Here is an 8,765-nt window from a genome sequence, read left to right as displayed (position 1 = left end):
GCCTAAATATATGACAAAAATTGAATATATTGGATATTTTTTAACTGTCAAAGTAGAAAAATATTATTTTTTCAAAATTTTCGCATATTTTTATTAATATCGCAAAAAATAATAAGCGCAGAGGTGATCAAATACCACCAAAAGAAAGCTCTGTTTGTGGGGAAAAAAGGACGTAAATTTTGTTTGGGTACGGCGTTGCATGACCGCGCAGTTGTCAGTTAAATTCGCACAGTGCCGAATCGCAAAAAGTGGCCTGGACGTAAGACCGCAAAATTCGGTGGTAAAGTGGTTAATTGTACGGTTCATTCTTTCCACCACCCCCGAACTCTGAGGATGGTATGGAATATGAAACTTCCAATTAATCGCCATTAATTTAGCAAGATCTTGCAAAATTTTAGAAGTGAATGTCCGAAACAATGGTTCATGGGCAATCCCACTTTGGGATTATTTCTTTACACAACATTTTGGCTACTGTAAGTGCATCCTCTTTATGTGTTTCAAAAGCTTCTGACCACTTATTAAATGTATCTACTATAACTAGCAGATACCTTTTAGGCATGTGTGTGAAATCAATCTACAATTCTTGAAATGGACCTTGGGGTGGCGGCAAATGATCATGTTTCCCATGTTGAGAGCCCTGGGTATTGTTCCTAATACATGTTATGCATCTACTGGTCCTGGACTCTCTATTTGATATTTTTAATGCAAAACCTTTTCTCTTACGTCTTCTGACAGTCGCCGCCCACTCATACAGTCTTCACCAATGGGTATTGACCTCTTATCCACAGGAGCAAGCTAGGCATAAGACTTGTTAAAACAAAGCAATTTACATAGACACACCTGTAGGGGGCTGTCCCTTTGGTCCAATACCCCCCTGCTATCAGCCTTCCCAACTCAGTTTGTCCTCTGCCTAGTTAGGAGTAAGATAGGCTTCCCTGTGCTGGGGCTACATGTCTCAGCCTTTCTTCTGTTTTATTACTTTTATTTGCTGCAAAAGTGTTTTCTTTGCACTACTAGCTTTTTATTTGTCTGCGCCTAGTTAGTCTGATCTTCGGAAGACTACAGTGTTGCGGAGCTGGGAATCGGACTGGTCGTCCTGGTACTCCAGGACAGAGGATCTTATGGAATCCCAGCCCGCCATTGAGCGTTTAGCGGGCTATAAATGCGCCCTGGCCTAGCAAACGACCTGCCCCTGTCCTCGGGCACCAGCCTGCGAGGTGGCTACATCGCCGGGATGCCTCAACATGCGGTGCTTTGATCGTGCGACGCATCCTGTTTCGGCTGCCGGGCCCCCACGACGTCTGGGGTGGGGGGGTTCCTGCGATATTGAGGCGCCCACGCCATATGGAGCGGTAAGTAACTTCTGTGTGGGGCCTCTGTTTGGGGATGACAGTCTACTGATGTCTGTGCTCTCCCCTCATGTCTGTGTCCTTGGCTCGCATCCCTCCCGGTCCCTGTGGGGGCCTCTTGGCGCATGTATCGCCGTGCAGGGGGGGGGGGGTCTGTGGGGGTCCATGTCCACTTGTCAGTGTGTTTGGGGGTGCAGACATGGCGGTGCGGACCGCTGCGGTGCAAAAAACCACAGGTCCGCCATTTTGCGTGTGGGCAGCTGCTCTGGCCTCACTGTGGGCACTTTCTGCAGCTCTCTATGTAGTGTTTTTTGGCGCCTTCAGGCTCCATCATGTGTGTGGCAAGGTGTTCTTTTTTGCACATGTTCGGCAGCCATTTTCCCGGAGCCTCCCATTCAGATGCATTGGCAACCATTTTCCCTTAGACAGCTTCCTGTTCAGATGACATCAATTCCCTTCCTGTATGCAGAGATCGTTTCCAGCAGCGTGGTAACACATCTGGGGGTTATTTTTGCTGGTTTTGGGGAATATTCTTCTGTTTTCAGTGCTTTTCCCATCTCAGGGGGGTACCTTAGTGTGATCCTTATTGCAGTGCATTGTGGTGGGTCGCTGTGATCGCGTCTTAAAGGGCCAGCGACAGTGATATTCTCATGGAGTCCCAGGACTGCAAATTCCCCCTAGCCTTGGTGAGTGATTCAGGTACTCCTGAATCTTCACCTTCCCTTGCTGCTGCACTTGCGACTTTAGTGTCCAAGGTGGATTTGTTGATGTCGGAGCGGGATTCTAGGAAACGAGCTAGGGCTTCATTGTCCTCTGATTCGGAGTCTGATATGGTTGCCCTGGACAGTTTACCCCCTGAGGGGTCTTAGTCCTTGCATTCTGATATGGAGGTGGAGGGGGAGGAGGAGGATGATCCTTCTCCTGAATCGGCTAAAGAATGCGCTGCTGTGTCTGCGCTTATTGCTTCTGTGAAAGAGACACTACGTTTAGAGAATGAGCCCAACCCACCGGGTAAGCAGTCTTCCTTTGGAACTCGCAGAACCCGAAAAGCGGCACAGGTGTTTCCTTGTCCCGCTTAGTTTCACGAAACAGTGAACGAACAATGGCGTCATTTAAAGCGCCCTTTTGTGGTACCAAAACGGTTTCGGTTCTGTTACCCTTTCGCATCTCCCACGGATTCGCGATGGACTGTGTCCCCTAAAGTGGACCACACTGTGTCCAGGTTAAACGAGGCCACTCTCATGCCCTCGGAGGATTCTCCGGTGTTCAGGGACCCTACGGATAGGTGGGTGGAATCTCTTACTCACCAAGCGTATATGGTGGCGGGTTCCTTACTGAAGCCCATCTTCGCCTCTGTTATGGTCTCTCAGGCTGTGGCTGATTGGGCCCAGGTGCTCAAACGCACTCTGGAGGCGGATTCCGCTCCTCCAGCTACTGTGGCAATGGTGGAGCAGATGCGTCTGGCGGTTTTGTACCAGTGTGACGTAGCCTTGGATGAGGCTTCTCTAGCAGCACAGCTGTCTGGCGTCAGTGCTGCTCCGTCGTTTAATGTGGCTGAAGAGCTGGTCGGCTGACCAGTCTTCCAGGAAGACTGTGTCTGACATCCCTTATGTGGGGAATCGTCTTTTTGGGGAATCCCTGGACGAGTTGGTTAAGGGGGTCACTGGGGGTAAGAGCACTCTGCTGCCCCAGAATCCCAAGGGTAAGTCCTTCCGCGGTAAGCGGGGGCCTTCCTTTAAACCACATCAGGAGTCCTTTCGTGCCTTTAAGGCACAGGACAAGGGGAAACCCTTTAAAGGCAAGGGTGGTCAGAGGAAGCCCTGGGCGGGCAAGCAAAAGTCCAACCACGCCGGCCCGGCGGGTCCTTCCGCCTCTACCCGAAGGGACGACCTCACCCGTTACAGGGGTGGGGGGACGTCTGCGTGGTTTCCTAGAACCTTGGTTGCTCCGGGTTTCCGGACAGGTGGGTTCAGGAAATCATTCGATCGGGATACAAGATCGAATTCCTTTCGCGGCCAGTGGACGAATTCTTTCCCTCAAATCTTCATTTGACCCCAGATGTGTTGCACGATCTTCATCGGGTGGTTCAGGATCTCCTCGCCCAAGGGGTGGTCGTCCCGGTGCCTCATCGGGACAGGTTTCTGGGTTTTTATTCGAATCTGTTCACTGTGCCCAAGAAGGAGGGCAAGGTACGTCCAATTCTGGACTTGAAAGCTCTGAACCGATTTGTGCGAGTTCAGAAGTTCCGCATGGAATCCCTCTGTTCGGTGGTGGCCTCCTTAAGTCCGGGAGATTTCCTGGCTTCCATCGACCTCAAGGATGCATACTTACACATCCCCATATTCGAGGGTCATCAGAGGTACCTCCGATTTTGCTATCGTGGAGGAACACTATCAGTTTGTAGCGTTACCTTTGGGTCTCGCTTCGGCTCCAAGGGTGTTTGCTGGCTCCTGTTCTGGCCCTGTTACGGGCACAGGGGATTGCGATCTTGGGATATCTGGACGATCTCCTGTTAAGATCGAGAACCAGCCCGAGTCTGTTAAGCGATCTGTCGACTACCGTTCAGACGCTCCAGGAGTTCGGATGGACCATCAACGTTCAGAAGTCGACCAGGAGGTAAATTCTCCATCAGACCCCCTCAGTGCGACTGTCGGTACAAAACAAATAATCCAAAAAGCTATCAGCGCTAAAATGTAATAAAATAATCTCTGTGCTAAAAAACACAGCATATGTGCTGAATATATGCAAAGAAATTACTATATATACTGTAAATACGTGTGCAACAAATTATAATTATATACAGTGCACAAAAAAATCACATCCGGCTGCAAACCCTAAAATGTGCTCCATTTGGAGGTGAAATCATTGAGTACAGCAGTATGCCATCTGTGATCGGAAGTGATACCTAGGATCAGCCCCCCTGTTTACAGATTGTCATCTCCCCTGATTAAGGGAAAAATGCTGGTATGGTGTCATCTGTTTGGAGTTTGGGATTAATTTCATGGACATTTGTATTCACTTTCTTTGCACTATATATGATTTTGTTCGGTCATCTATACTTTGAAAGTCTATTTACTTTCATCTTTATCAGTTATTATTTGTGATTTATGATATTTTTTTAATTTTTTTTCTGAGCGCAACACTGTTTGTTTATTATTTGTATCCGACTGCCGGTACGTCCGGCTCGCAGTCCATGGTGTGTTTTTCTGCAGCATTGGAATGTCTGACATCAAAGGTTGATCTTGTCATGAAACATGTTGCTAACCAAAAACATCCACTGCCTTGTCTGTCCCGGAGGGATCCCTGTCCTTGCATTAGGATGGCCTGTCCTCAGCCGCAGCTCGGGAAAGCGCTATGGTGAAAGCACTGATTTGTTCAGTAAGGGAAACTTTACAATTGACTGATGAGCTCACGCAGTCAGGAACGTGGGTAGTTTTGGCTCCCGCAAAGCCCAGTGGCTCCCTCAAAGCCCAGAAACTGGGTCAGGTGTTTCCTCGCCCCAAGGAAATTCACGATCTTGTGAATGAACAGTGGCGGGATGCCTAAGCGCTTTATACACCGTTATCCCTTTGCTGACTCGGTCTCGAACTGCTGGAGGTGCCACCAAGGGTGGACCACCCTGTTTCCAGATTTAACAAATCTACTGTGGTACCCGTGGACGATTCCCCGACCTTCAAGGCCCGATGGACAGATGGGTGGAATCCCCTTTCCCGCCACCTCCATGTTTTGGCAGGTTCGGTACAAAAAACGATCTTGGTGTCCATTCTGGTTTCACAGACGGTAACGGTATGGGTTAAAGTGCTTAGGGGTAAGGCTGAGATAGTTCCCCCCCCGACCTGGATTGGACTCGCAGACCAGATGGCCCAGGCCCTGGTGTTTGTGTGATGCATCCTTGGACTCGGCCCCTCTGGTTGCTAGAGGGTCAGCGGTAGGGATTGCCATACCTTGCATGGTGCATTAAGAGCTGGCCAGGCATCTAAAAAGGCCTTAACAGATCTCCCCTTTCTGGGCGAGCGATTGTTTGGAGACTCCTTGGATGAGTTGATAAAAGGCTTAATGGGGGGGGGGGGGGTAAGAGTACTCTACTTCCCATATCCTCCAAAGGGGTTTTCATGTCTCAGGGACACAAGAGAAAGGTAAACCATTCAGGGCCTCTGGAGGGAGCAAAAAGGCTTGGTCGGGGAAGCCCAAGACCAGTCAGTCCGGTTCGGTGGACAAATCCTCGTCTGCATGAAGGGGCACCCTCACCCGTGTTCTGGGGTGGGAGGACCTCTGCGTTTCTTTCAGCAACCCTGGATGTCCTTGATCCGAGACAAATGGATTCACAAACAGATTTGTTCCAGGTACAAGTTGAATTTCGGTCTCGGCGGCAGACAGATACTTTCCCTCAAATCATCGTCTGCCTCCAGATCACTTGAAGGATCTCGGGGAGGCAGTGCAGGACCTCCTTGCACAAGAAGTGATTTTGTTGGTTTTCTGGCAGGACCAATTTGGAGGTTTTTATTCAAACCTGTTCATGGTGCCCAGGTAAGAGGGCAAGGTGCGTCCTAATTTGGACCTCAAGTTTCTGAACTGCTTTGTGCGGGTGCAGTCGTTTTGGATGGAATATTTTCGGTCGGTAGTAGCGTCTTTAGATCAGGGGCTCCATTGACATCAAAGATGTGTATCTGCACATCCCTATGTACGGGGGACACCAGCGGTATCTCCGTTTTGCAGTGGCAGAGAAGTACTTTCAGTTTGCGGCATTACCCTTTGGTCTCCCTTCCGCTCCCAGAGTCTTCACCAAGATTTTGGCCCCGATGTTGGCATTGCTGCACAAAAGAGGGATTGCTATCCTAGGATAGCTCTCACCCAGCCTTGTTCGGCGATCTGTCAATCACGGTTCAGACCCTTCAATAGTTCGGCTGGATCATCAACTTCAAATCTGCACTGACCCGGTCGGTGCGACTGGATTACCTGGGACTAACTCTGGACTCCTCCTCCGTGGCGAGTTTTTTTTTTTTTTTTTTCTTCCCAAGGAAAAACTTCAGAAGTGTCAGGGAGAGATGCGGTTGCTGCTGGAAAGCGATCTCTCTTCTCTACAGATATGCATGAGAGCCCTGAGTCTGATGGTGTCGACCTTTTGAGGTGGTCCCCTTCGCTCAGTTTCATTCCTGGCCTCTGCAAAAGGAGATCCATTTCAAGTGGAACAAGGATCTACAGTTCTTAGACAGAATATTTAGTTTGAGCTGACTCACAAGGTCAAAGCTCTGTTGGTGGCTTCAGTCGCCTGCCCTGAGTCAGGGCAAGTCCTTTCTACTGCTGCAGTGGACGGTGGTTACCACGGATGCCAGCCTGTTGGGCTCGGGCAAGGTGCTGGACTACCCCTGTGCCCAGGCAGTCTGGTCAACAGAGGAGTCTTCTTTACTGATCGATGTTCTGGTACTCAGAGCAATCAAGATTTGTCTGATCTATTGGACAAATTGACTGCGTGGTCTCCCGGTTCGGATCCAATCAGACAATGCCACGGCTGTGGCCTGCGTCAATCATCAAAGGGGCACAAAGGGTGTCCGGATGGCCTAGGAGGTGGCCGAGATTCTGACGTGGGCGGAACTTTAGGTTCCGGTTCTCTCTGCATTTCTCATTCCGGGAGTGGTGAATTGGCAAGCGGATTACCTGAGTCATCAGGTTCTGCATCACGGGGATTTGTCCCTTAATCCAGAGGTATTTTGTCTCCTGTGTGTCCGTTGGGGGACCCCGGAGGTCGACCTGTTTGCATCGCGGCTAAACAAAGAGGTGCAAAGGTTCATGGCCAGAGTTTGAGATCTTCTGGCTGATGCCACCGATATTGGTAGCTCCTTGGAGCCAGTATCAGCTGATTTAAGCCTTCCCTCTGATTCAGCTGTTGCTTTACGGTTGCGGGGTTTAACGGCATGGCTGTTGAAGGCCAGGTACTGGGAGATAGCGGTCTCTCTGAGTCTCTGCTTCCTACACTGCCGAGGGCTAGAACAGCGACTTCTAGAAAGATTTATTATTGCATGTGGAAGATGTATATTTCATGGTGTGAATCACAAAAATTGCACCCTTGCCTTTTTTTCGGTGGCTAGGGTCTTGGCTTTCTTCCAGAAAGGAGTTGAGCAATGGTTGGCCTCTTGGGCATGATCAAGGGCCAAGTGTTGGCTTTGGCGATATACTTCCAACGCCCGTTGGCTGCTAATACCTTAATTCGCACCTTTATTCAAGGGGTGTGCCATATGGCTCCCCCGAGACGATCCCCCTTGCTTCCGTGAGATTTGACTTTGGTTTTGTCTATTCTTCAAAAGCCTATTTTTGAGAATCTAGGGACATATCTCTGCCTTTGTTATCTCAGGTGGTTGCCTTTTAGGTGGCTGTTACTTCTGCTCGCAGAGTATCTGAGTTGGTGGCGCTTTCCTGTTGTTCGCCCTATTTGGTCGTCCACAGAGATAAAGTGGTTCTCCGACCTAAACCATTTTTTCTTCCTACGGTGGTGTCTGATTTCCATTCAAATGAAGACATTGTTTTGCCATTCCTCTGTCCCAAGTCTAAGCATCCCAAGAAAATTGCCTTGCACTCTCTGGATGTGGTTCGGGCGATCAGGGTTTACCGGTTGGCCAGGAAATCTAACTTTTTTTTTTTTTTTGTCCTTATTGAGGGATCTTGTTAAGGGTTGGTTGTGTCTGCTGCGACTATATCCAGATAAATTAGATAGACGGTTGTACAGGCTTATTCATTGAAGGGTCAGGTTCCTCCTTTCCCTGTGACAGCGCGTCCTACCAGAGAGCGCTGAGGGCCTTTTGGGCTTTTCATCATCAGGCCTCTGTTACTCAAGTGTGTAAGGCGGCGACTTGGTCATCCGTGCATACTTTTACAAAATTCTACAAGGTAGTTTTTGTTAGCATCTTCGGATGCATCCTTTGGATGCAAGGTTTTGCAGCCTGTTGTTTAAAGAGACTTGTTTTTCTCTTTCAGGGGATTATATTGGTAGGCTCCTGTTGTTCCTGGTTGAGCTTTGTTACCCAGTTGGCTACGTTTGGCCTTTGGAAAAAGTTACCTGCTTTTTTTTTTGGTTGTGTTCTTCCCACCCCTCATGCCTACACTGCTTAGGGACGTCCCTATGGTATAAGAAGCGTAAGAGCTGCGCCTGTCAATGGACGATAGAGAAAACTGGATTTTTGTAAGAACTTTACCGTAAAATCCTTTTCTCTGAAGTTCATTGACAGATTGATTCAGCCCCGCCCCTCTGTTATTGGGGATGGTTTGTGTCTTCTTTTTTCACTGCTTGCAATGAAACTGGCTTTATGCCATGAAGGACAGCCCCTGTAGGCGTGTCAGTGAATTTTTTTCGCTAAGTGAAGAATATAGCTCCCCATGCGGAAGCAGGGAGGGCAGGGCAGAAATCCTGGTAGGCCAGGGGGA

The sequence above is a fragment of the Pelophylax lessonae genome, assembly GCF_965119305.1.
Source record: "Pelophylax lessonae genome assembly, chromosome: 6".
NCBI lineage: Eukaryota > Metazoa > Chordata > Amphibia > Anura > Ranidae > Pelophylax > Pelophylax lessonae.
The sequence above is the reverse complement of the archived record's forward strand: the minus strand, read 5'-3'. Positions refer to the sequence as shown.